The following is a 27,271-nucleotide window of genomic DNA, read 5'->3' on the forward strand; positions in this document are numbered from 1 at the left end:
GGAGACCCATGGCTTGTCCTGGGGCTGTTCACTGTTTCCCCCGCAGTCACAGGGTGCCATGCCACCAGGGAACCGAAGGGCCCACCCAGGGATGGCAAATCTGTTACCCCAAACTCGGCACTTCTCCCTGAGGCCACATCAGAAGAACAAGGACAAGTGGTTTGAGGAGAAGGAAAGAGAAATTTATTAATTTGCTGACAGAGACTCCTGTCTAAAATGCCATCATCCTAATCATAAACAGAAATACAGTTTTTAAAGGGAGGGCTTTTAGCTTCAGACAATTACTGTTCAACTACAGTTAATGATTCGGATTCCTTCCATCTTCAGAAAAGATAATCTTGTGACCTCTGCCCAGACCTCCACCTGCCTAGACCCAGGCCTTGCAATTCCTCCTATAGGAGGAGATGGCTCAGAACATTCCCCTGGAAAGGACAAAGGACATTCCCCTGATGCTGGTGATGACTGCACTGAGGCAGAGATATAGGTTTTAGCCCTCAAAAAGAATGAAAAGGTTTTAAAGAGACAGAAAACATGTGTACTATATTTTTCAGGACATTCTCTCTGATCCATATTCCCCACTGTTGGTTTTATCCTTCCGTTATCTATGGGAGGAGGTGACTACTCTGTTACAACTTCTTTTGAATATAAAAAAGTGATGTCTTATATCGAATCTACTAAAACTTGTGTTCATAGATAATGAAAAGTGATATCTTGGGCCTTATCAGATTTTTTAAAGGAATTATTAATTTTTGACTCTTTTGATTCTTGCTTAATGTTCTAACTTAGTGTTTGGTCTGTCCATAACTTACTTAAGTAATTTATCTTACTGTTTGATTATATCATAATTTTGTTAGCTGTTTTAGGTCTTCTGGGGAGTAAAGACAGAGAAATAAATAAGCCTTTTATTTGATCATTTTATTAACTGAAATTAAAATTGGAGGTTATATAAAGGAAGTTCTAAATCTGCATCAATGAAATGAGAAAAGAAATTTTGAGCTGCAACCCTCTTAGAGAAATAAATGCAGTGATTATTTCTTTCTGGAGTTATTCTGATTTATCCTATGGTAATATCAATATGTAATGGACATATAAACACACACCACATGAATTTATACAAAATTGGTGATTGTTTTCTTACATAGACTACCTATTTTCATAGAAACATGATAAAATAATGGGTTCCAATGGAGTATACAAAAATCATCTCTAATGAGTTTTTTTTTTTAAATATCTCTAGAAAAGAGGACATTTTATATTATTCTCAGGAAACTTTATTAACTTCAGTATTCATAGTTGTTCTACCTGATACATGGATTCATTCATCTCAGGAATCCTGTACACTTGACATTTCAGTTGATTTCTTCTCTCTTCTTATGAATATTGGGTCCTGCTTGACAATCATAGATGTAGTTGAAGATTTTTAATCATGGCTTCATTTTCTTCATTATGGATGCTATCTCCAGTTTTTAACTAAGATCCTATATCGTGTAAAAAGAAAATTAGATCTATTAGTATGTTGTTTATTGGGGTATAAGAAAACCATGTGAAATTTAACATAGCATTTTATGTTTCCTTCTTACATTATAGCAGGACTTAAAAATGACTCATAATTCTGTAATCACACAAATTGAGAAGCATCTCCTCTACAATTTACAACTTATAAGATTAAATTTTACAAAGTAGTCTTCTTGTAGCATCTTGAATCAGTATTGTAGAATTCAATGATTTCATTCTATTTAAAAATGCATATCTCGAGGGCGGGGCAAGATGGCAGATAAGAAAAACTGTCAGCCAGAGTATGTCTGCAAGAAAGACAGATTTTAGAAGAAAGTGAAAATAAATAAGCAGACAAACATAGATTGGATGAAGATCAGAAGGAAGGGTGCCTGGAACTACAGGAGACTCCAGGGGAAAAAGTTGCAGAGGAGAACTAGAAGGAGAAAGGCCCCTGAGAGGCTTGGAGACAGTAATAAAAAACCTTCCTAAAAAGAAAAGCCCTGAACCAGATGGTTTCACACCTGAATTTTACCAGACCTATAAAGAACTGGTGCCTGTCCTGCAGAAATTATTCCACAACATGGGGATGGAAGGAATACTCCCCAACACATTTTATGAAGTCAACATCACCCTGATACCAAAACCAGGAAAGGACGCAACAAAGAAAAGAAAACCACAGACCAGTATCCCTTATGAATATAGATGTAAAAATTTTCAACAAAATCCTAACAAACCAAATTCAGGTGCTTATCGAAAAAATAATCCATCACAACCAAGTGGGCTTCATCCCAGAGATGCAGGGATGGTTCAGCATACACAAAGCTATGAATGTAATTCACCACATAAATAGAATGAAAAACAAAGACCATATGATCCTCTCAATAGACACAGAAAAAGCATTAGACAAAATTCAACACCTTTTTATAATAAGAACGCTTAACAAAATAGGCATAGACGGGACTTACCTAAAAATGACATAAGCCACATATGACAAACCCACAGCCAACATCATACTGAATGGGGAAAAAGTAAAAGCATTCCCACTTAGAACTGGAACCAACAAGGTTGCCCTCTATCACTCTTCTATTCAACATAGTGCTTGAAGTCCTAGTCAGAGCAATCAGAAAAGAGAAGCAAATCAAGGGTATCCAAATGGGGGCAGAGAGGTGAACTATCTCTCTTTGCTGATGATATGATCTTATATCTAGAAAACCCCAAAGATTATGCCACAAGACTACTGGAATTGATAAACAAATCCAGCAAAGTCTCAGGTTACAAAATCAATGTACAGAAATCAGTAGCATTCCTATACGCCAAGAACAATCAAACTGAGAACCAAATCAAAGACTCAATACCCTTCACAATAGCAACAAAGAAAATAAAGTACCTAGAAATATATTTAACTAGGGAGGTAAAAGACCCCTACAGTGAAAACTACAAAACACTGAGGAAGGAAATAGCAGAGGATGTAAACAGTTAGAAAACCATACCATGCTCATGGGCCAGCAGAATCAACATTGTTAAAATGTCTATACTACCCAAAGTGATCTACAGATTCAATGCAATCCCTATTAAAATACCAACATCATTTTTCACAGATATAGAGACAATAATTGTACGCTTCATATGGGACCAGAGAAGACCCCATATAGCAAAAGCAACCCTAAGCAAAAAGAACAAATTGGGAGACATCAATTTACCAGACTTCAAGCTATATTACAAGGCTATAGTAACTAAAACAGCATGGTACTGGCACAAGAACAGAGACATACCATGTTTCCCCGAAAATAAGACCTACCTATAAAATAAGCCCTAGCAGGATTTCTAAACATTTGCGCAATATAAGCCCTACTCCGAAAATAAGACCTAGTGATGGGCGTGGCTACGCAGCATATCTGCACAACCCATGTATTTCGTCGCCAAGCGGTAAAGACGATGAGCAACCCTTTTCATCTGCCCCATCATGACAGCTACTATCCCAGAGGTGACCGGAAAGGTGTGGGCAGCCCCACCACCAGGGTCAGCTCCCCCCTGTCAGGTCCTGGCCATCCTGTGTGTGCTGCAAGCTGAGGCTTTGAGGGAAAAATAACACATCCACTGAAAATAAGCCCTAGGGGGTCTTCTTGAGGAAAAATAAATATAAGACCCTGTCTTATTTTCAGGAAAACATGGTAGACCAATGGAACAGAACTGAGAACCCAGATACAAAACCATCCTCATATAGCCATCTAATCTTTGACAAAGCAGACAAAAACATACACTGGAGAAAAGAATCCTTATTCAATAAATGGTGGTGAGAAAACTTGATAGTTTTCCCATGTACAAGACTGATACAGGATTCTCACCTTTCACCTCTCACAAAAATTAACTCATGGTAGATAACAGACTTAAACCTAAGGTGTGAAACTATAAGAATTCTAGAAGAAAATGTTGGAAAAACTCTCATAGACAGTGGCCTAGGCAAAGAATTTATGAAGAATATCCCAAAGTCAATCACAGCAACAACAAAAATAAATAAATGGGACCTGATCAAATTAAAAAGCTTCTGCAAAGCCAAAGAAACTACCACGAGAGCAAACAGACAACCCACAGAGTCTATGGCCATACCACCCTGAATGCACCCGATCTCGTCTGATCTCGGAAGCTAAGCAGGGTCGGGCTTGGTTAGTACTTGGATGGGAGACAACCCACAGAATAGGAGAAAATATTTGCATGCTATACATCCAATAAAGGGCTGATAACTAGAATTTATATAGAACTCAAGAAAATCAGCAATAAATCAAAGAACCCTATCAAAAAGTGGGCAAATGACAACAACAGAAAATTCTGAAAAGAAGATAGAGTAATGGCTAACAAACATAGGAAAAAATGCTCAACATTTCTAATCATCAGGGAAATGCAAATTAGATATCACTTATTCCCAGTGAGAATGGCCTTTATCAAAAAGTCCCAAAACAATAAATGTTGGCATGGATGTGGAGAGATAGGAACATTCATACACTGCTGGTGGGACTGCAAACTAATGCAACCTCTGATGAAAGCAATATGGAGATAACCTCAAAGAGATACAAGTAGAACTACCATTTGGTCCAGCAATTTCATTACTGGGCATCTATCCAAAAGAACAAAAGATATTCTATAAAAAGGATATCTGTACTAGACTATTTATAGCAACACAATTCACAATTGCAAAGATGTGGAAACAACCCAAGTGCCCATCAATACATGAGTTGATTAATAAAATATGGTATATATACCATGGAGTTCTACTCACCCACAAAAACAATGGTGATCTAGCATCTCTTGTATTATCCTGGATAGAGTTGGAACCCATTCTACTAAGTGAAGTATCCCAAGAGTGGAAAAATAAGCACCATATGTACTCACCATCAAATTGGTTTTAACTGATCCACACCTAAGTGCACCTATAGGAATAACATTCATCGGACATTGGGCAGATGGGAGGGGGGGTGGAGGGGACGGGTATACATACATAATGAGTGTGATGCGCACCATCTGGGGGATGGACATGCTTGAAGCTCTGACTTGGGGGAAAGTGGGGCCAAGGGCAATATATGTAACTTAAACATTTGTACCTCCATAATATGCTGAAATAAAAAAAATGGGCAAAAAATAGGAACAGAAGTTTTTCAAAAGAAGATAGACCAATGGTCAACAAATAAAAAAAAAAAAAGGTCAACATCACTAATCACCAGGAAAATGCAAATTAAAAACACAATGAGAGATCACCTTACCCCCGTCAGAATGGCACTCATTAAAAAGTAAAAAAAAAAAGCAATAAATGCTGGCTTGGAAGAAGAGAGACAGGAACACTTCCAAACTGTTTGCAGGACTGCAAATCAGTACAACCTCTATGGAAAACAGTATGGAGATTTCTCAAAGAACTAAATGTAGACCTATCATTCAATCCAGCAATCTCAGTACTGGGAATCTACCCAAAGGAAAGGAAGTCATTTTTTCAATAAGACACCTACACTTGAATGTTTATTGCAGCACAATTCACAATTGAAAAGATCTGGAATCAACCTAAGTGCCCATCAATTCCTGAGGGGATTAACATTTTTGGTATATGTATACCATGAAGTACTACTCAGCCATAAAAAAAAATGAATTAATGTCTTTTACAGCAATGTGGATGGAGCTGGAGACTGTTATTCTAAGTGAAATATCTCAAAAATGGAAAAAAAAACCACCACATGTACTCTCTAATAAATTGGAACTAAATGATGGGCACATATGTGTGCAGAGGGAAGTAAAAGTCATTGGAAATCAAGCAGGGGAAAGAGGAGATGAGGAAAGGGGCAAAAATCTACCTAATGGATACAATGAACACTATTCGGTTGATAAGCACACTGATAGCCCTGACTCAAGCATTACAGAAGCTATCCATATAAAAAAAAATATTTAAACCCCCTTAATATTTTGAAATAGAAAAAATTGGCAATTTTTTGGAATCAAATTGAATTACAATATTATGTAGAAAATGGATAAGTACACCCACCACTCATGTTGTACTCAGTAAATCTATGGATACTTGCAGACAAAAAAGTACAATTATATTATAATAAGTATAAAGATAATGTTTTTCTTTGAATTCTTTGAATTTGATTTCCATCATTCCCAAGGTAGTACTCAAGTAATCTGATAATCCAAAGAATTATAGAATCAATTTAAAATTGTAAAACCTGAGCAATATGACTTAAAAATAGTTCAAGAATATGGGATAATTTCTAAATCATAACTTTTTTTTCTTTGCCTAATAATCTTGTTTTATGACAACTAGACTTAATAATCAAATGATTCTCTAAGGAGGAGAATCTTCACTCTGAAACATCATATTAGTTCTAATGATGATGGAAATAAAAATTTAAAGGGAGAAACAGATGTCACTTTCCTTCTAGAAATCTACAAAGTAAATTGCTATAGGGGAAATAGAGGAAACACATACAATGTACATGTCCATGATATAATCTGCAGTGAAATAAGTGAAAGTGCATCACAGGTAAATAAACTAACCTGTAAAAACAGATTGATTTCTTTTAATTGTTCTACAATAGTCTGTCTGGCTTTTGCTTCAATCTCCTGTTTATACTGGGCAACTTGACCACAGTCTACCATATTCCTTTCCATGTAATTTCTAAGGTCTATTATTGCTTGGTTCAACTTCATTTTATTCTCCTGTAGTTTCTCACATTTTTTTTGCATTAGATAATGATTCCGGTTGAACAACTCTATTCTTTGTATATAGATGTCCACATTTTGAACATGGAAATTCCAGTGCTTGTTTTAGTTGATTAGTCTGAAAGAATAAAATAAGATAGTTTGGTAATGATGTAGGCTGACAACAGCCTCATGCTAAACTAATAACACGTTTTGAAATAAAGTTAATTGCAAGAAAATTTTATACTGTATTAGATATCTGAAATAGACACTTGAATTGTTCAGGAAATCAAGACCAAAGTTAAAACCACCACAAATCACAAAAACATAATCTTTAGTCTCATCATGTTTGCCACACAACATATGTACCTGATCTTAGATTTTTCTATGCTTGATTCAATTCTTCCATCCTTGATATAGCTCATAATGAAAAGTTTCATGCCCTTTCTTCCATGGCTATTCCCCAGAATATCTAGAGAAGTCTTAGGGACATCTTATTGAGTTATTTAGGCCTGAGTCAATAAATGGCTCCCAGAATAAGACTTTCAAAATAAGACTCAGATTAATGGATCCTGGACATATGCATTCTAATGTCATAAGCCTTTTTCTGAATGGGAATGTCTTAGGATAATTTGAATTGCATTACCAGGAGTGATGATTCTTGGGGTTATGAAGCAATCATCTCTCAGTATAAATGTGACAAAATCCATTCATTTGAACAAAAATGTGTTAATTCAATAGCACTATATTATAATCTTTTGGTACTTTAGAGAAGTAAGGGAGCATACTAAACAACCACCACCACCAAAAATACTTTGTAGAATTTCAGTGGTACTGGGTTGGAACAAATGACTTTCCTTTAGCTGTAATGATTATTTGATTTCAGAAAGGTGAGTGAAGTGATAGTTTTAAAACATGTCTACAAACAGCTTGACATTTCTGCCATGAAATTCCCTCTCCTGAAAATGAACTGGCTTTAGTAACTGGTTTCTAGTCAATATAATATGGTAGAACTGCTGTGTGACTTGTAAGGTTAGGTTAGAACATGTAACATAGCTTCCACCTGGCAGCTCTCTCTAGGGAAGCTGTGTTCTATGGGACACAGCTACCATATTGTGAGGGAGTCCAAGCCGCATAGTGAATCCTCTTATAGGTGCACCAGCTGAGCACCCCAGCTAGAGTCCCAGCCATAAGACAGCTTCAATTGCCAGATGTGTGAACAAACATGGCTTTAGTTAATTCTAGTCCCCAGCTTCAAGTCACCCCAGCTGTTGCCAAGCGGAGAAGAAATGAGCTGGCCTCTCTGAGCCCTGCCTAAAACTGCAGATTGTGAACAAAAAATAATGTTTGGAGACACTGAATTTTGAGGTGGGTTGTTATATAGCAAAAGAGAACTGGTACAGATACGGATACTAAATAGGGCTAATGTTAAACAACAAAAACAACCTAAAACATGTAGGATACCTTGGGACCAGGAGGAAGGAGGATGTTTTAAGAACCTAGACAAGAATAAGAATGAAAACCAAAAGGTCTTCCAGGAGACTGTTAGTGGAAGCCTGAAGGCCCTGGTAGAGGATGACAGGGAGGGTGTCAAGGCCAGTGAAGAAATGATACTGAAACCTGGAAGAAAGGGCACTGCTGCTACACAGCAGCTAAGGTAAAATCGACATGAGAGATAAGCTAAAGAAAATTAAATAGCAAGGATGCAGGACTTTCTGGATTCAAGTATTAGTTTCCCATTTTCAGCCTGTTTCAATTTATGAAATGTAGATGGTCCCTGAGTTAGGATGGTTCAAACTATAATTTTTGTGACTTTACAATAGCGCAAAAATGATATACATTGGGTACACCCATCTGGAATGGCAGGTCTGGAGCTTCAAGGCTGTGTGTAAAGCCACAGTCAATGACACTTCTGGGTGTACTGAGTAGGGAAGTGGTGTGTTTTTGAAGTGGGAGGAATGTAAAAAGAATGCAGCCAGAGGGTAGATTGTCCTGGCTTAAAAACATTTCCATATCTTCTTTCATATTCATCCCGTAATAAAGATGGCAGCAAGATGGCTGATGGAGGCGCCTATCACTTGCCTACTCCACAAAGAGGGACCACAAAACAAGTAGGTGAGATGCCTTGAAGGACTCCTCTAAGAGAGAACACTGGAATTCAGCAGAGAAGTGGCAGGGACCCTCGGAAGCAAGGAATGAAAAGGAAGGGAAGCAGCCAGGCTGACAGGATCAGCTCAGAGCCAGGACAGACTCCCCTATACCCAGCGATGCACAATCCCCCAAGGGCACCTGCTATCCTAGCTATGGGACAGCCCTCATCCCTTGCAGGCCCTTAATCTAATATAGGGAGCTGCCTGGAGCCCACATGACTGCACTGTGCCCAAGAGGCAATTCACTCTGAGTCGCACTCAGCCGAGACCCAAGCTGCTGCAGGATATTGCACTGTAAAAGCCCAAGCCTCACCAGGCTGAGCCCCACCTACCCTGTGGCCCTGCGGCCCTTGCATGTGCACATCCCTGGAGGCCCACTGACAGCTCCTTACATTCTCCCAAAAGGTTATAGCATCATGCACCACCTGGACCAAGAGGTGTGGCTGGGTCCCCAAAACTCTAGCTCACATAGCACCCTCCATCTCTAGTAATAGGTTGTCTGGCCCATGAGATAATCTGCCCAGAGACAAAGGGAACCTAGGTGCATGCTACCCAGAGCTGAGGGGCCACTTCACTGTGGTCACTGCCTATGACAGCAACCCCAACCCCTCCATAGTAGGGCCACCATGTACCTGTGCACACCTTCAGGTGACATGAGGATTGGCCTGCTCATATGCACCATACCAAATCCTGTGAACAAGCCTATTTAACATGTGGCTAGTACCCGCATGCACCATATGAGAACCTGAAGACAAGGCCAGTCTGCCTGTTTTAGCTGCTGCTACCACCAGTGCCAACATGCACAAACCAGGTTCCTGATGATCAGCCTGCCCTTCCCAGGCCAGTGCACCATTGGGGGCCTGAGGAGTACTCAGTACTACTGCCCCCCACACAGTCTGCTGTCTGGAAGATAGGCCTGCCCAGTGGGGCAATACTGACAGCTCTTTCACCTGACCTTCGCTTGACCTGCCCACTGCCATCAGCGCACACACAAATGTGCCACCCAGGGGCTCAGGGACTGGCCCACTATTGCTACTGCCACCCATGGTGCCACATGTGCCATCTAGGAGCCCAAGGACCAGCCAGCCTGCCACTGTCATCACAGCTGCTGGGCCACACTACCTGGAGGCCCAGGCACCAATGCACCCAGCAACTCCACTGACACCCCTGGCACCCACCCACACCTCTGGGATGTGTGCTAAGAATAGGATCAGTGCCAGTGTTATACTAAAGAACCCGGTACCAGGTCAAAAGAGGAGCTACTGTGAACTGAAAGATGACACATGAGCTTAATTTCCAATGAGAAAAGCTGATAGCTCATACCTAATCTTCTCTTTCTTAGAAAAATCTACAGATGATTATCTGAATTATAATGAGTTGATAAAACATAAAGCAATAAATAGCAGACTCAGCACAGCCTGTGACCAAGACCTTATGGAAATGGGAGCAAAGAGGGAGGCTCTGGGTTAACAGATTAAAGGTTTGAATGGAGACAATTGAAAGAACGGATTCTGTCTTTGTAAGCCTGACTTCCACTCATGTTGTGGAGTCTGCAAAGCATAAGCTGGCCACAAGCTCCTTCAAAAATCAAAAAAATGAAGTTAAAGACATTTGATACATTGACTTTTTACCTTTACATAAAACAACTGGCAATATGCAACAGATTGCAAAAGAGTTCTCATAAAATTTGACTGGGTACTGACATAACAAGAGACAGAGAAACAATCTGAATCGTTAATCCAAAATTAAACCCTATGTGCACATAGTAACTTGGAAATGAATCTTCATAGCTGCATTATTAAAAACAGCCCCAAAGTGGAAGCGACCTAAAGGTCCATGAACCGATGAGTGGGAAACTGGTATACCATACAACCAAATATTAATCAACTAAAATAGAAAGGAAGTATTTATATGTGCTATAACACACACGATCCCTGAAACATGAGGCTATGTGAAAGAAGCCAGTCATGAAGTATTACATATTCTATGACTCTATTTTCATGAAATGTCCACAACAAGCAAACTGACAGAGACAAAAATTAGAAGATGGTTGCCAAGGAAGCAGAAGGTGGAGGGACATGGGTGAGTGGCTAAGGGATATGGAATCTCTTTTCAGGGTGAAGAAAATATTCTAAAATGGACTGTGGTGATGGTTACACAGCTCTGTGAGTATACTGAGAGATAGCAGCGACTATTATCCTTTAAATGAGCGAACTGTATGGTATATGAATTATATCTCAATATTTCTTTATTTCTCTATTTTGCATGTGTATACTACATATAATCTTAATATTTGTATGATTTTTAACAATATTTTTATTTTTATATATTTAGAGCATACACGTGTAGTTCTGTGATATCGATACACTATAGATGTGAAGTTTGTGCTTTTAATGTAATCATCACCTGAATGGTGTTTATTGTGCCCATTAAATAACATTTCACCCCTGACTCCCCTCTGTCTCTTTTAAGTCTACAAATGTCTGTTATTACACTTTCTATGTTTATCTGTACACATGATATAGCTCCCACTTACAAGTGAGAACATGTGGTATTTTTCTCTTATTTCATTTAAGATGATAGCCTCCAGTTCTATCCATGTTGCTGGGAAAGACTTAATTTCATTCTTCTCTTCTTCTGTGCTTTTACAATCCATGTAAATGAAAGGAGGGTGAAGAAAATGCCTATGTTTTGAAACAGTTTGTAAATCAGCCTAAATATTTGCATTTTGGAGAACACTAAAGATGGCCTTTCTGTACAAGTTATCCTGAAATAGGCCAGGTGCAGTGGCTCAATGCTTGTAATCCTAGCACTCTGGGAGGCTGAGGCAGGAGGATTACTTGAGGTGAGGAATTTGAGACCAGCCTGAGCAAGAATGAGACCCCATCTCTACTGAAAATAGAAAAAATTAGCTGGGAGACTAAAAATAGAAACAAAAAATTAGCCGGGCATTGTGGCAAGCACCTGTAGTACCAGGTACACAGGAGGCTGAGGCAGGAGGACTCCTTGAGCCCAGGAGTTTGAGGTTGCTGTGAGCTATGCTGATGCTACGGCACTTTATCCAGAGTGACTGAGTGAGACTCTGTCTCAAAAAACAAACAAAACAAAACAAAACCAAGTTATCCTGAAAGCCACGAAAGACATATAGACTGATTCCATATCCATTCTCAAAACTGAAGATAGGAAATCAGAAAATATTTTGGAACATTCCATGAAACATTATCCTCTGGGTTAATCTGGCTTGCCTCATCATGGCAATAGAGAAATCACTAAAGATTACAGTTGAACAACAACAAAAAAGGCTCTCCATTTCTGTGAGGAATGATGTTTAATTCTCAACTTTCCTAAAGATGTTATAAGAAAAACATATGTAATTAGAAGAAAAAAATGGCAGAATGATAGAGTTTAGAAAATAAGTGCATTTTAAAGATATACAACTGTATAGAATTAATTATAATGAAAATACAAATGAAAGCTGTGCACCGAAATCACTCTCATTATCACTTTATGTTACTTAACCAGCAATAGAAGAACTGTTGACACATTACATTTCTTACATACTTGACTTCTGATTTGACGTAGTATCTTCATTGAACCCGGAGTCCCATCTTCTAAATTAATGTGACGTGGCGAAACCTCTGCAAAGGTCTCTGACCTTGGTTGTTTTTTCAAGGTTGTAGTCAGATCATGTAGATGTCTCACAAGTACCTGATAAGATATTTTTGTTTCTCATTTTATAAATCACGGTATTATTAAATCATGTTAAGAAAATCAAACTTTAACGTATACACTTTGAAAAATATCACCACATACATCGATTCACTTTCTTTTCCTCATGTGTACACATTCCTGTGTATGACTGAATTCAGTTGAGATCACAGAAGGTGTCAGCTTCCTGCCAAATTGGAATTCAGTTACTTAATCAACAGATTCAGCTCACTATTCACTTGTACCCTGAGGAATTTGCAATGTTTAACGATCTAATGAAGTCTCAGAAAGAAATGGGTATGTGGGAGGGACTGATGGGGATAGATTCTGTACTGTAAAATGCTTTCCCTCTTTTTTTATCAGAAGCTTAAATCAACCTTAGAGTTCCTCACATATTCAATCGCCTGCTCAAATCCTTCCCATCGATTCCTCTGTCAGAGTAAAAGTAAAATTCCAACAGCCTTCAAGGTACTAGGATACCTGGCTCCGCCCCACTCCTTGACTTCAGCTCCTACCTCTCTCCCCTACTCACTCCATTCCCACTACATGTGAATCCTGCCACACCTCATTAATCTGAAAATGGGAATCCAATGCCAAACTCACAAATCACAGACAGCTACAATTATCTTTGTACTAGACAAAGCTATATCCAAATTGTAGTCATTAGCCTTGAAATGACAATGATGAGCAAATTATTTGTAAAAATATACAAAGTAAATAAAAAATAACACTGAGAAGATTAAATCAATTATGGTTTTGTAAAATTCACCACATTTGTAGTACCATTATGGTTTTTTAAAAAATTTCAGAGTATTACAGGGGTACAAATGTCGTGGTTACATTAATTGCTTTTGTGCAATTTGAGTCAAAGTTATAAGTGTGCCCATCACTGAGATAAGTGTGCACTGTACCCTTCAGTTGTGAATTTACATGTCCCCTTCTCCCACACCCACCTGATTGGTTTCTGCTGAGTGTTACTGCCATCTTATGATTTAATAAAACTAAACTGCGGCCGGGCGCGGTGGCTCACGCCTGTAATCCTAGCTCTTGGGAGGCCGAGGCGGGTGGATTGCTCAAGGTCAGGAGTTCAAAACCAGCCTGAGCAAGAGCGAGACCCCGTCTCTACTATAAATAGAAAGAAATTAATTGGCCAACTGATATATATATAAAAAAAAAATTAGCCGGGCATGGTGGCGCATGCCTGTAGTCCCAGCTACTCGGGAGGCTGAGGCAGAAGGATCGCTCAAGCCCAGGAGTTTGAGGTTGCTGTGAGCTAGGCTGACGCCACGGCACTCACTCTAGCCTGGACAACAAACCTAGACTCTGTCTCAAAAAAAAAAAAAAAAAAACAAAAAAAAACTAAACTGCCATTGAAGAATTGAGAGCTCATAAACAGTACATCATTTGAGGTTGAAATATTTTAAGATATAAGTCAAACGGACATGAATTAAAATAAAATTATGCCAACTAAAACATAAAAAGTTACTGAAGTCAAAGTATTACAAGATACAACAGTACATTTCAGTTCATCTCTGAAATTTGGACTTAAGTGTCAAGAGTAACCCACTTCACTGAATCTTAATTTCATAATACTCATTTTAGGTACAAACATTTCCATGCATCTGCTTCATCGTGGCATTAAAATGGAGCAACACAAAGACGTTAAAATTGCATTTTCCACAGTGTAAGTCTGCATTATTAATGTTAGTCTATATTGGCAATTTATAACTTAACCTCTTAGAATTTTGTAGGTGACATGACGTCTTTCCTCAAAGAACAGCATCTCTAAGCTCTAACATCTGTTTGCTGGAAACAAGGTATGTTTCTAGGCTGACAGAGCAAATACTTTTACCATCTAGATATTTTTATATCCAACTGGATTCAACATTTAGCCATAATGAAATATTATTTGAAATTTGCTTTCAGGAGGTTTGAAAAACATTTACCATTCTGGATACTTACTTTTCTTTCTGCAGACTCTTTTTCCAAATGACACATTCTTTCTTTTAAATGATCACATTCATTGACGAGCTCCTGAAGTTTTCCTTCTAGAAGCAGACTTTGCTTGCCACTCCCAGCTTGACTTTGTTTCATAATATCCTGACATTGGTCCTGGATATGAGTTCCTATCTCGTCTTTCTGGGCAGCTTTCTTGTGAACAGCATGTAGTTGCTGTCGAAGCAACATATTTTCTTTTTGTAGTTCACATAATCTCTGCTCTAGAGATACCTTCTTGCCAATGTATGGATTCACTTTGCCTTGGTCACCGTGATACGTTTGTTCGATTTCCTTCGTTTGGCACTGTGTTTGCCTTAGATCTCTTTGTACACCTTTTAAAAATGTCTTTTCTCGGAGAAGCTCCCTTGTGTGATGGAGTTCCATTTCCAGGCTATTGATCTTACTTTCTGTTTTAGAAAATTTTTTAGAAAGAATCTCATTGCTTTCTTTTAGATTTGACACGTAAAAATTCATTTTATCTTGTAAGTGAAACCACTCGTCTCTTGCTGTGTGGAAAGCAAGTTCTAGGTGTTCTCTCAATGTCTCACTTTCATCAAGATCACGTGTGGTGGCAGTCAGTCTAGAATGGTAAAATTCAATTTCTTCTTTCAGTCTTTCCTTGATTTGTGTTTCTCTCTCCAGTTTACACTTTAGCATTGCATTCTCGGCAGTGAGAACACGAAGCTGTTCACCATAGTGAGATCCAGTTTTAGTTAACGTTTCAGAATTCAGTATTATATTAATTTGAACGTCATCATCCTTTTCTTTTTTAATTACCATGTCCTTCAGATATTTCTTTTCATTTTCCTCATTCTGATTTTTAATTTTGTCTCTCTCCATTCTCAGCATGGCAATTTGTTCCTGCAACATGCGATTTTTATGGAGTAGATCTTTTTCTCTTTCTTGGCTGTGAGAAATCTATGGAAAACCAAGATAACTTTTAGCTACTTCTCAATACAAGGACCTATTATGATTTCCTCTGAAATTAAAGGATAACCTGTCGATTTATACAATGAAAGGGTTGCAATAAGTGGATATCCAACTGGAAAAGAAGTTAGATCAAACCCTCCAACCTTATAGAGCATAAATTCCCAAAGGATCAAAATGTATTTGAAGTCAATGAATCCATGAAAGTATCAAAGAAACTACTACAAAGAAACGACTACAGGACTTTTTAAGGATCTCAGAATTGGAAAAACCTTTTCCTGAATTACAACAAACCCAAAAGTATCGAATGAAAGATTCATAAATTTGACTACATTTAAAAATTGGGTTTGCACTCTAATATCTAACCTTATACTACCCCATGGTGAGAGCCTTAGGTCTGCATATCTTCAGACAGATAAAATTTCCCAAAGTACTTTATGTTCCTTTTTCCTGGGAATATTTTATAGATAGTCTACTTTTCTACATTTGCATAGTCAGTTATAAGAACTGACTGATTGATTGATAAAATGATATATCTTGGCACTGTACTAAGCACTTCTACATATATCAATGAACTCATTGAGTTATCACGGTTCTGAAAAGGGGAGATTAAAAATGTAAGCAAGCTGCAGGACTTCCCCTAGGTCTTCTGACTCTAGGACTCTTCCACCAAGTCACAGTTACTTCTGTGGTATAAATACATAAATACAAAAGAAACTTTTTGTTTGAAAACACCAATGACAAATAAGAAAAATTTATATAGCTCTTCTTAGAAAATCATGAATTGCCAATTGCAATAACTTTTGTTTCTTCTTTGTAATGTCTGAAGCAGTAATAAATGTGAAATAGGGAAAAATACACTGAACTATTTTACTGGGAATGAAATACTTACTAACAATTACTAGGTATATACTAGAGCATATTATTGTAGTCAAAAGCTCTTTGTACTGAATTAAGGTACCATTTGGAGCAAACTATTACTCTTATCAAAAGTGAGGAGAATGACATCCCATCTACGGTCTCTGAACCAGATGTCCGTTTCCTCCTTATTGATCAATGAAGTAATAAACTACCTTCTCCATTAACGTATCAAGGGGATGAAATCACTTCCAAAAACTAGAGCATGCGTTGTTAAGAGCAAGGGCTCTGAGATTATGAAAATATTACCCATTCCTATGGAATATATTAAAAACCTCTCCTTTGGATGAGGCCATTGTGATTGTTCCTGCTTGATTGTTACAAAGGAATGGAGTCGAATTAAAAACAATATTTTATCCCATGGGCCCAAAATTCCACCACCACCACTAAGTGGTGGAACGTACACACACACAAGGCTTCAAAATCCTCTGTACTTTCTACAATCCATGCAGTTGGTTGTTTGAAATACATACACATACAAATACATAGACATATTTGAAAGTAACTAAAGAAAACACCTCAGAATTCATTTCTTTAGAGCCATTTCTATGTCCCTTTGTCTGCCATGGTGATGGGTCAGAACAATCTTGTAATAGTCTACCATTCTGCTCCATAAAGCTGCCTCTCAGTGTCATTTTGCTTTTGTACAACCTATGAACGTTTAGTGTTTGGTCTAATAGCTTGGGGGTAAAAAGTCTAAAGGTTAATTAAAAGCATAACTTTCAATAAAATTGTTGAAAGGAAGCAGCCTATTTAAACACAAGGACCTTTAGCCCTCAAAATTAATCTCACTTTCATTACATAAATGACAACTAAATTCATCAAAGAGCAACAGTTCATAAAGATAGGCAGATATAATGACTTCACAAAACATTAAACTAGTTTCAGTATAGTTCCAAAGCTATTTAGTCTTTATTTTAACATAAAAATACCTAAATTAACATTTATGGTAGTGATTAAAGTCAACTTACCTTGCCTTCCCCTTCATGCACAAAAGATATACTGAGCCTCAATTAGATGCTAAGATTTATAACAAATCATTTTAGCTATTAATATAAATGTCATATAGTTCCTTCTTAAGAAGATATAACAGTTCGGTTTTGTTTTCAACCTAAATAATATGTATTCAATCAAAGGGATATTACAAGTGAAACTGATGAAATAAAGTTTACAATATGAAATTTTAATCACAGATTAATTTACCTGAGACAAATAAGCTCTTAATGTCTGCAATTCCTCATTTTGCTTTTTCAGAGTCGGTTCAAGTTGTTGTTTCACTTCATCTTCTCTCCTACATTCCTCTTCTTTTCTTCTTAACTTTTTTCTCATTTGTTTATATAACATATCAATATTTCTTCTCTTTTCTTCTTCTTCTTTTAAGGTAAATCTGCAGTTAAATATGCTTATCTTAAAATTGGTCTTCTTATAAAATAAAAAAGTTCATTTTATTATCTGCCTCTTCATATGTTGGTTTATTATCCTAAAAAATTCCTATGTTCTTGAGTTTTTTCCTTGAGATCTCATGATTTTAATTTCTCTCTTCATTATTTTCTACATGACTTATACTTGAAAGATTGTGATAAAAGAACATTCTGTTAACTGTCAAGTTTCTGTTACTATTAATGGAAATTCTGGTAAATATTATAGAAAAGGAGAATAGAAATTATTCAGTAAAGGTACAAATTGAAAATTACCTTTTTTCCCACACAGTCACTAGTATTCCTCAATTAGGATAGATCATTTCAAGTTAACTAATTTTAAAAAGTTGCTGTTTATAAACAAGTTTGTACATTCACTAGAAATACATTTTTATTCTCATGAAATACTGCAGGTATTCCTAAAAATAATTGACTGTGTAGTGGAGCACCTTCAAATGTCTTTCAAACAACCTACATCTATAGATTTTTTTTTTTTTAACCTTTTTTTTTTTTTTTTTTTTGAGACAGAGTCTCACTTTGTTGCCCAGGCTAGAGTGAGTGCCGTGGCATCAGCCTGGCTCACAGCAACCTCAATCTCCGGGGCTCAGTGATCCTACTGCCTCAGCCTCCCGAGTAGCTGGGACTACAGGCATGCGCCACCATGCCCGGCTAATTTTTTTATATATATATCAGTTGGCCAATTAATTTATTTCTATTTATAGTAGAGACGGGGTCTCGCTCTTGCTCAGGCTGGTTTTGAACTCCTGACCTTGAGCAATCCGCCCGCCTCGGCCTCCCAAGAGCTAGGATTACAGGCGTGAGCCACAGCGCCCGGCCTATAGATTACTATAATCCAAGACTGGGCTGACAAGTCAAATATCTGCTACCCCACATTTTTTTATGTTTCTTTGTTTGGTGATGCTTTCAACTTGTCTTGTTCATAATTATGTGTTTTTTGAACAATATTAAATCCCTTTGGGAAGAAGACAACATCTTTATTTATTTATTAATTATTTTTTTTTGAGACAGAGTCTCAATCTGTTGCCTGGGCTCGAGTGCCATGGCATCAGACTCGCTCACAGCAACTTCAAACTCCTTGGCTCAAATGATCCTCCTGCCTCAGCCTCCTGAGTAGCTGTGACTACAGGTATGCACCACCATGCCCGGCTAATTTTTTCTATATATTTTTAGTTGTCCAGCTAATTTCTTTGTATTTTTTTTTAGTAGAGATGGGGTCTCGCTCTTCCTCAGGCTGGTCTCGAACTGTCAAGCTCAAACAATCCACTTACCTCGGCCTCCCAGAGGGCTAGGATTATAGGCGTGAGCCACTGCACCTGGCCCTAATATTTAATTAAACAATATAGTATAAAATGTGTTTCAACATAGAACTTTAAACCAATTTTATCTGGTGTGAGAGGTGCTGAATAAACTAATCAATAATCACTTTCCATTTACTTTCTATTCCATGCATATTCAAATAAAACTGTATAGGTTTAAAAAATCATTCTGGGTAGAGAAAAATGATCATTTCATACTCTGTTGAATTGTAAATTAATGTAAACTTTCTAGAGTACAATTTAGAAACACTGACTAAGAACCGATTTGAAAAAGTTCCTATACTTTAACCAAAGAAGTCTATATTGAAGAATTTCTTCAAAGCAAGTAATTAGAAAACAGACAAAGGAGGGGATGGGTAAATTCACACATAACAGGTACAATTGCACACTATCTATGGGATTGGCACCCTTATATTATAGCCTTGACCCAAATGGCACAAGAGCAATTTAGATAACCAAAACATTTGTACCCCTATAATATTCTGAAATAAAAAAATAAATTAAAAAAGTTTGTGTCAAAGATGTGCTTGATATCATTAATTAAAAACAAAAAATTTTAAAGCCCCCAAATATAATTTCTTCAATAATGGAGATTTGCCTATGGTGGACTGTTATATAGTCATTCAAAGTATGATTTAAAAGAATATGCACTTAATTATTACAAGTATTCACAGGGAAAGACATTATATTATTCTGAAGAATTTCACACTCTACAACACCATAAAGTTTTCTCCCATTTAACCATGGAAGGTAAATTGGCAATTACACAAAGCCTCCTACATGTCTTTAGTATAAAGCAAACAGTACAAATATTTATTTAATACTAGAATGTCGTACCTTGCACTACAGAGTTCATGTTCCCATATAACTTCTTGATGCTCTAAATGTGATTTTATTTCTTCTGTTTTTGATAGCTCCTTTTGTAGTATGCCAACCTTATTTCCCGTTTTTTCCAGTTTTAGTCTAAGTCGTTCACAGTAATTTTTATTAACTTCTATTATTCTTTCTCGTGAAAGAAATGCATGCTGTATTTTCATCAGGCTAACAGAATCTGAATTATGGAGAAAACAAGATGGAAATAAAATACGTGAGAACCTTTGGGATATAAAGCACTACAACACATTTTACCACTCACCCATTCATACACTGAACCAATATAAATTGAGTGTCTACAATGTGGAAGATATTGTACAACACTAAGCTCTACAGATAAAACAGACAAGACCTTGTTTAATGCTTAAAATGTAGTGAAGAACAAAGAAAATAAGTGACAACTATAATTCTGATAGATGCTATAAGAAAACAGAGTTCTATGATCACATAAGAGACTTTGATCTCTATTGGGCCCAGGGAATATTTCCCTGTGGAAGAGATGGCTATGCTGAAAAATGAAGGATGAGCAAAATGGGAGAAGAGCATTCTAGCCAGTACGCCATGTGCTGAAGCTCTGCTGCAATCTGCTTCCAGCCAAGATGGAGTAACAGGTGCTGATTTACCTTTTTACCTGAAACAACCAACAACAAAACTGACAAAATATGTTAAACAATGATTTTCAAGACAGTGGACTTCAGGCAATGAAGACCATGATTCCTGGAAGTCAGGAAACAAATGAAGTAAGCATGGGGCTGCCCCACCTCCCTACCCTGACAGAGTTTCTAGGCCATGACACAGGGAACAAAAACTGAAATAGAGTCCATCAGACTCCCTGAGGTGGTGTGATGTATCTTAGAGTCTGGTAAAACCAAGGCACACAGAGATCACAGGACAGAACACTGGAGAATACAGAACAGCACAGGGAAAGAACCCTGGAAATCTGTAGAGATTCCCTCTTGGGTACTTAGTAATAACCTTTGTTACTACTAAGGAGCAGCCTCCCAAGTGTGGTAGAAGAACCCTGAACAACATAAGGGGTGCAGTGTGCACCATCTGGAGGATGGACATGCTTGAAGCTCTGACTCAGGTGGGGCAAGGGCAATATACATAACCAAACATTTGTGGCCCCATAATATGCTGAAATAAAAAAGAAAAAAAGATCACAAAACTCTTGCTGTAGGAGTTGGATATTAGCCCAAATCATAAATGTAAGACCAGAAAGGATCAAGCTGTTTATTTAAGTAACTAAACTATATCCCCAACTAAAGCTGGAGAAGATACATAGCAGCATAAAGATATATATATATATATATATTTTTATATATGACTAAAGTATATACCAAAAAGTTAATAGTTACTTTTTTTAGGTGATGGATAATAGATAACTTTTATTTTGTTTGTGTTTTTTTTAAAATAATTTTTCCTTTTATTTCCTCATATTATGGGGGCACAAATATTGTTAGGGTTACATATATAGCCCCTGCCACCCCTCCCCCATCCCACCATGCCAGAGTTTCAAGCATGTCCAACCCCCAGGTGGTGCGCACCGCACCCATTATGTAAGTAGACACCCTTCTCCTCCTCCCCCCTCCCACCTGCCTACTTCCCCTGCCCACCTGCCCACCAAATGTTTTTAGACATTTTGGTTACATTATATATCTCTGTCTCTCCTTAAAAAGGGTTAGAGGTAATCCCTTCCCCTCCATAACGCTCACCACATCCCTAAGATGTAGGTCTCTCCCCCACCCCGAATCCCTGGTGAACACTACCACTATTTGAGCACCATAGTTTTAATCAGTCAGTACCAATTTGATGGTGAGTAGATATGTAGCCTATTTTCCAGATCTTGTGTCGCCTAACTTAGTATAACTGGCTTAAGCTTAATCCAAGATAGCATAAATGGTGCTAGCTCACTGTTGTTTCTAAAAATTGAGTAATATTCCATTGTGAGCATATACCACATTTTAGTTATCCACTCCTGAATTGACAGGCACTTGGGTTGTTTCTCTTGACCATGCAATAGTGAATTGTGCTGCCATAAACATTCGGGTGTAGCTGTTTTTATAATAGAATTCCTATGTTCTTTTGGGTAGATGCCCAACAATGCTATTGCTGGGTCGAATGGTATTTCTATTTCTAGCTGTTTGAGGTATCTCCAAATTCTTTTCCACAGAGGTTGCGCTAATTTGCAGTCCCACCAGCAGTGTAAGAGTGTTCCTGCCTCTCCACATCCTTGCCAGCATTTGTTGTTTTTTGGATTTCTTGATACAGGCCATTCTCATTTTCTTGATACTACATTCTCAGGTAGTATCTCATTGTGGTTTTGATTTACATTTCTCTAATGATTAGAGATGTTGAGGATTTTTTTATATGTTTACAGGCCATTATTCTGTCTTCTTTGGAGAAGTTTCTATTCATTTCCATTGCCCATTTCTTGATGGGGTTGTTTGATTTTTTTTCTTGTTTATTCTTTTAAGTTCTAGATAGATTCTTGTTATTAGACCTTTATCAGAAGTGTAGAGAACCAATATTTTCTCCCACTCTGTGGGTTGTCTATTTGCTCTAATGATAGTTTCCTTGGTTGTGCAGAAACTTTTTAATTTGATCAGATCCCATTTGTTTATATTTGATGCGGCAGTCATAGCCTTGGGGGTCTTCCTCAAAAATTCTTTCCCTAGACCAATATCTGATAGGGTTTTCCCAACATCTTCTTCTAGGATTCTTAAGGTTTCATGCTTTAGGTTTAGTCTGTTATCCATCTTGAATGAATTTTTATGAGAGGTGAGAGGTTGGGATCCTGATTCGCTCTTCTGCATGTTGCTAGCCAGTTTTCCCAGCACCATTTATTGAAGAGAGAATCTTTTCCCCATTGTATATTTTTGTCTGCTTTATCAAAGATTAGGTTACTGTATACTGATGGTTTCACCTCTGGTATCTCAGATCTATTCCAGATATCGATGCTACTGTTCTTGTGCCAGTACCAGGATGATTTAATTGCTTTATAGTACAGCTTGAAGTCAGGAAGACTGATGCTTCTGAGTTTGTTCTTTTTACTTAAGATTGCTTTGGCTATACGTGGTTTTCTCTAATTCCATACAAATTGAAGAATTATTTTTTCTAGATCTGTAAAGAGTGCTGGTGGTATTTTGAAGGGGATTGCATTGACTCTGTAGATCACCGTAGGTAAAATTGACATTTTAACAATATTTATTCTATCCATCCATGAACAAGGTAGATTTTTCCATCTGTTTAAATCATCTGCAATTTCTTTTTTTAGTGTTTTGTAGTTCTCCTTGTATAAATCTTTCATATCTGTCGTTAAGTATACTCCTAGATATTTAATTTTCTTTGGGGCCACAGTAAAGGGTATTGCGTGGGTTTTTTTTTTTTTTGCATATTATGGGGGTACACATTTTAAGGTTTCAATAAATGCCCTTTCGCCCCCTCCCCCCACAAGTTGAGTTTCCAGCATGACCATCCCCCAGATGGTGCACATCTCACTCATTATGTATGTATATACCTGCCCCCCTCCCACCTGCTCAATACCCTATTACTGTAGTACCTATATGTCCACTTAGGTGCTGCTCAGTTAATACCAGTTTGCTGGTGAGTATATGTGGTACTTGTTTTTCCATTCTTGGGATACTTCACTTAGTAGTATGGGTTCCAGCTCTAACCAGGAAAATATAATAAGATGTGCTATATCACCGTTGTTTAATCTTAGAGCTGAATAGTACTCCATGGTATACATATACCATATTTTATTAATCCATTCTTGGATTGATGGGCACTTGGGCTGTTTCCACAGCCTTGCAATTATGAATTGTGCTGCTATAAACATTCGAGTGCAGGTGTCTTTTTTGTAGAGTGTCATTGGATCTTATGGGTAGATGCCCAGCAGTGGGAATGCTGGATCAAATGGTAGATCCACTTGGATCGCTTTAAGGTATCTCCATATTGCTTTCCACAGAGGTTGAACTAGTTTGCAGTCCCACTAGCAGTGTAGGAGTGTTCCTCTCTCTCCGCATCCACGCCAGCATTTATTGTTTGGAGATTTTTTGATAAAGGCCATTCTCACTGGAGTTAAGTGATATCTCATTGTAGTTTTGATTTGCATTTCCCTGATGATTAGAGATGTTGAGCATTTTTTCATATGTTTGTTGGCCATTCTTCTGTCTTCTTTAGAAAAGTTTCTGTTCAAGTCCTTTGCCCACTTTTTAATAGGGTTATTTGATTTTTTCTTGCTGATTTTCGTGAGTTCTAAGTATATTCTAGTTATCAGCCCCTCATGAGATGTGTAGGATGCAAAAATGTTCTCCCATTCTGTAGGTTGTCTGTTTACTTTCATGACTGTTTCTTTGGCTGTGCAGAAACTTTGTAGTTTGATCATGTCCCATTTATTTATTTTTGTTGCTGCTGTGATTGCCTTTGGGGACTTCTTCATAAACTCTTTCCCTAGGCTGATGTCTAGGAGAGTGTTTCCAACATTGTCCTCTAGAATTCTAATAGTTTCATACCTTAGGTTTAAGTCTGTTATCCAGGGTGAGTTGATTTTTGTGAGAGGTGAAAGGTGTGGGTCCTGCTTTAGCCTTCTACAGGTGGCTATCCAGTTTTCCCAGCACCATTTATTGAAAAGGGATTCTTTTCCCCAGCATATGTTTTTGTCTGCTTTGTCAAAGATTAGATGGCTATATGAGGATGGTTTTATATCAGGATTCTCAGATCTGTTCCACTAGTCAATATTCCTATTTTTGTGCCAATACCAGATTGATTTAGTTACTACAGCTTTGTAGTATAGTTTGATATTGATATCTGGCATATTAATACCTCCCATTTTGTTTTTGTTGCCTAGAATTGCTTTTGATATTCGGAGTCTTCTTTGGTTCCATACAAAGCGTAAAATTATTTTTTTCTGTATCTGTGAAGAATGCTGATGGGATTTTAATAGGTATTGCATTGAATCTGTAGATCAGTTTGGGTAGTATAGACATTTTAATGATGTTGAGTCTGCCGATCCGCAAGCATGGTATGGATTTCCATCTGTTTACATTCTCTGCTATTTCCTTCCTCAGTGTTTCATAGTTCTCCCTGTAGAGGTCTTTTACCTCCTTGGTTAAGTATATTCCTAGGTACTTTAATTTCTTTGTTGCTATTGTGAAGGGAATTGAGTCTTTGATTTGGTTCTCAATTAGATTGTTGTTGGCATATATGAATGCCTCTGATTTCTGTGTATTGATTTTGTATCCTGAGACTTTACTAAATTCATTTATCAGTTCCAGGAGTTTCTTGGTTGAATCTTTTGGGTTTTCTAAATACAATATCATATCATCAGCAAACAGTGAAAGTTTGATCTCTTCTGCTCCTATTTGGATACCTTTAATTCCATTTTCCTGTCTGATTGCGGTAGCCAGGACTTCCAGCACTATGTTGAACAGAAGTGGAGATAGCAGGCAGCCTTGTCTGGTTCCAGTTCTAAGTGGGAATGCTTTCAATTTTTCCCCATTCAGTATTGTGTTTTTGAATTGAGGTTCTTGGCATATATGAATGCTTCTGATTTGTGTCTATTGATTTTGTAACCTGAAACTTTACCAAATTCATTTATCAAATCTAGGAGTCTATTGGATGAATCCTTGGGGTTTTCTAGGTATAATATCATATCATCGGCAAGCACTTGGATACCCTTAATACCCCTCTCTTGCCTGATTGCTATAGCTAGGACTTCAAGCACTATGTTGAATAGGAGAGGAGATAGTGGGCATCCTTGTCTAGTTCTGGTTCGAAGAGGGAATGATTTCAATTTTTCCCCATTTAGTATGATATTAGCAGTGGGTTTGTCATAAATGGATTTGATAAATTTAAGGTATGGGTCGTCTATGCCTATTTTGTTAAGAGTTTTTATCATAAAGGTATATTGGAGTTTGTCAAATGCTTTTTCTCCATCTATTGACAGAATCATATGGTCTTTGTTCTTGATTTTATTTATGAAGTGAATTGCATTTATAGACTTGTGTATGTTGAGTCAGCCTTGTATCCCTGGAATAAAGCCCACTTGGTCGTGGTGAATTATTTTTTTGATGTGCTGCTGAATTCTATTTACTAAAATTTTATTTAGAATTTTTGCATCTATATTCATGAGGGATATTGGTCTGTAATTTTCTTTTTTTGTTCCATCCTTTCCTGGCTTTGGTATCAAGGTGATTTTGGCTTTGTAGAATGAGTTAGAAAGGATACCATCATCCTCAAAGGTGTAGAATAGTTTCTGTAGTATAGGTATGAGTTCATCTTTGTATGTTTGGTAGAATTCTGAAGTGTAGCCATCTGGCCTGGGACTTTTCCATTTGGGGAGGTTTTTAATTACTGCTTCAATTTCTGAGCTTGAGATTGGTCTGTTCAAGAATTCTGTTACCTCTTGGGTGAACTTAGGGAGGTTGTATGAATCCAGCAATCTGTCCATTTCATCTTCATTCTGTAGTTTTGGGGCATATAGATTTCTATAGTAGTCAAACATAATGTTTTGCATTTCTGTGGAGTCTGTTGTGATCTCTCCTTTTTCATTTCTTATTGAGTTTATTAGAGTCCTTTCCCTTTGAGTTCTTGTCAGCTGAGCTAGAGGACCGTCAATTTTGTTGATCTTTTCAAAAAACCATCTTATGGTTTTGTTGATCTTCCATATAATTCTCTTGTTCTCCATTTCATTTAGTTGAGCTTTGATCTTAGATATTTCTTTTCTTCTGCTAGGATTGGAATTGGTTTGCTCTTCTTTTTCCAATTCCTTGAGTCTATTCATTAGGTTGTCGGTATCTAATCTTTCTGTTTTTTGGATGTGAGCATTTATTGCTATTAGTTTTCCTCTCTGATATGCTTTTGCTGTATCCCACAGGGTTTCGTAAGATGTGGCTCCATTGTCATTTTGTTTGAAGAAACTCTTGATTTCCCTCTGAATTTCTTCCTTGATCCAATAGTTATTCAACAGCAGATTGTTTAGTTTCCATGACTTTGTGATGTGGTGCGTATTTCTGTTAGAATTGAGCTCTAATTTTATACCACTATGGTCGGAGAAGACACATGGTATTATTTTTATTTTCTTGAATTTTTTGAGATTTGCTTTGCGGCTAGTATGTGATCAAATTTGGAGAAGAATCCATGGGCTGCTGAGAAGAATGTAAATTTAACTTTATTTGGGTGGAATGTTCTGTGGAGATCTGTCAGATCTTTTTGTTCAAGAGCTTTGTTTAAGTCCCTTATTTCTTTACTTAATTTCTGT

At 37.4% G+C, this 27,271-nt stretch overlaps 1 protein-coding gene across 1 annotated transcript in view; it reads left to right on the forward strand.

Moving 5' to 3' along the window:
• SSR1 (signal sequence receptor subunit 1) overlaps positions 1–27,271 on the forward strand; it is a 111,673-nt gene that overhangs the window by 68,215 nt on the left and 16,187 nt on the right. The window lies entirely within an intron of this gene.

The sequence above is a fragment of the Microcebus murinus genome, chromosome 15 (genome assembly GCF_040939455.1).
Source record: "Microcebus murinus isolate Inina chromosome 15, M.murinus_Inina_mat1.0, whole genome shotgun sequence".
Taxonomy (NCBI): domain Eukaryota; kingdom Metazoa; phylum Chordata; class Mammalia; order Primates; family Cheirogaleidae; genus Microcebus; species Microcebus murinus.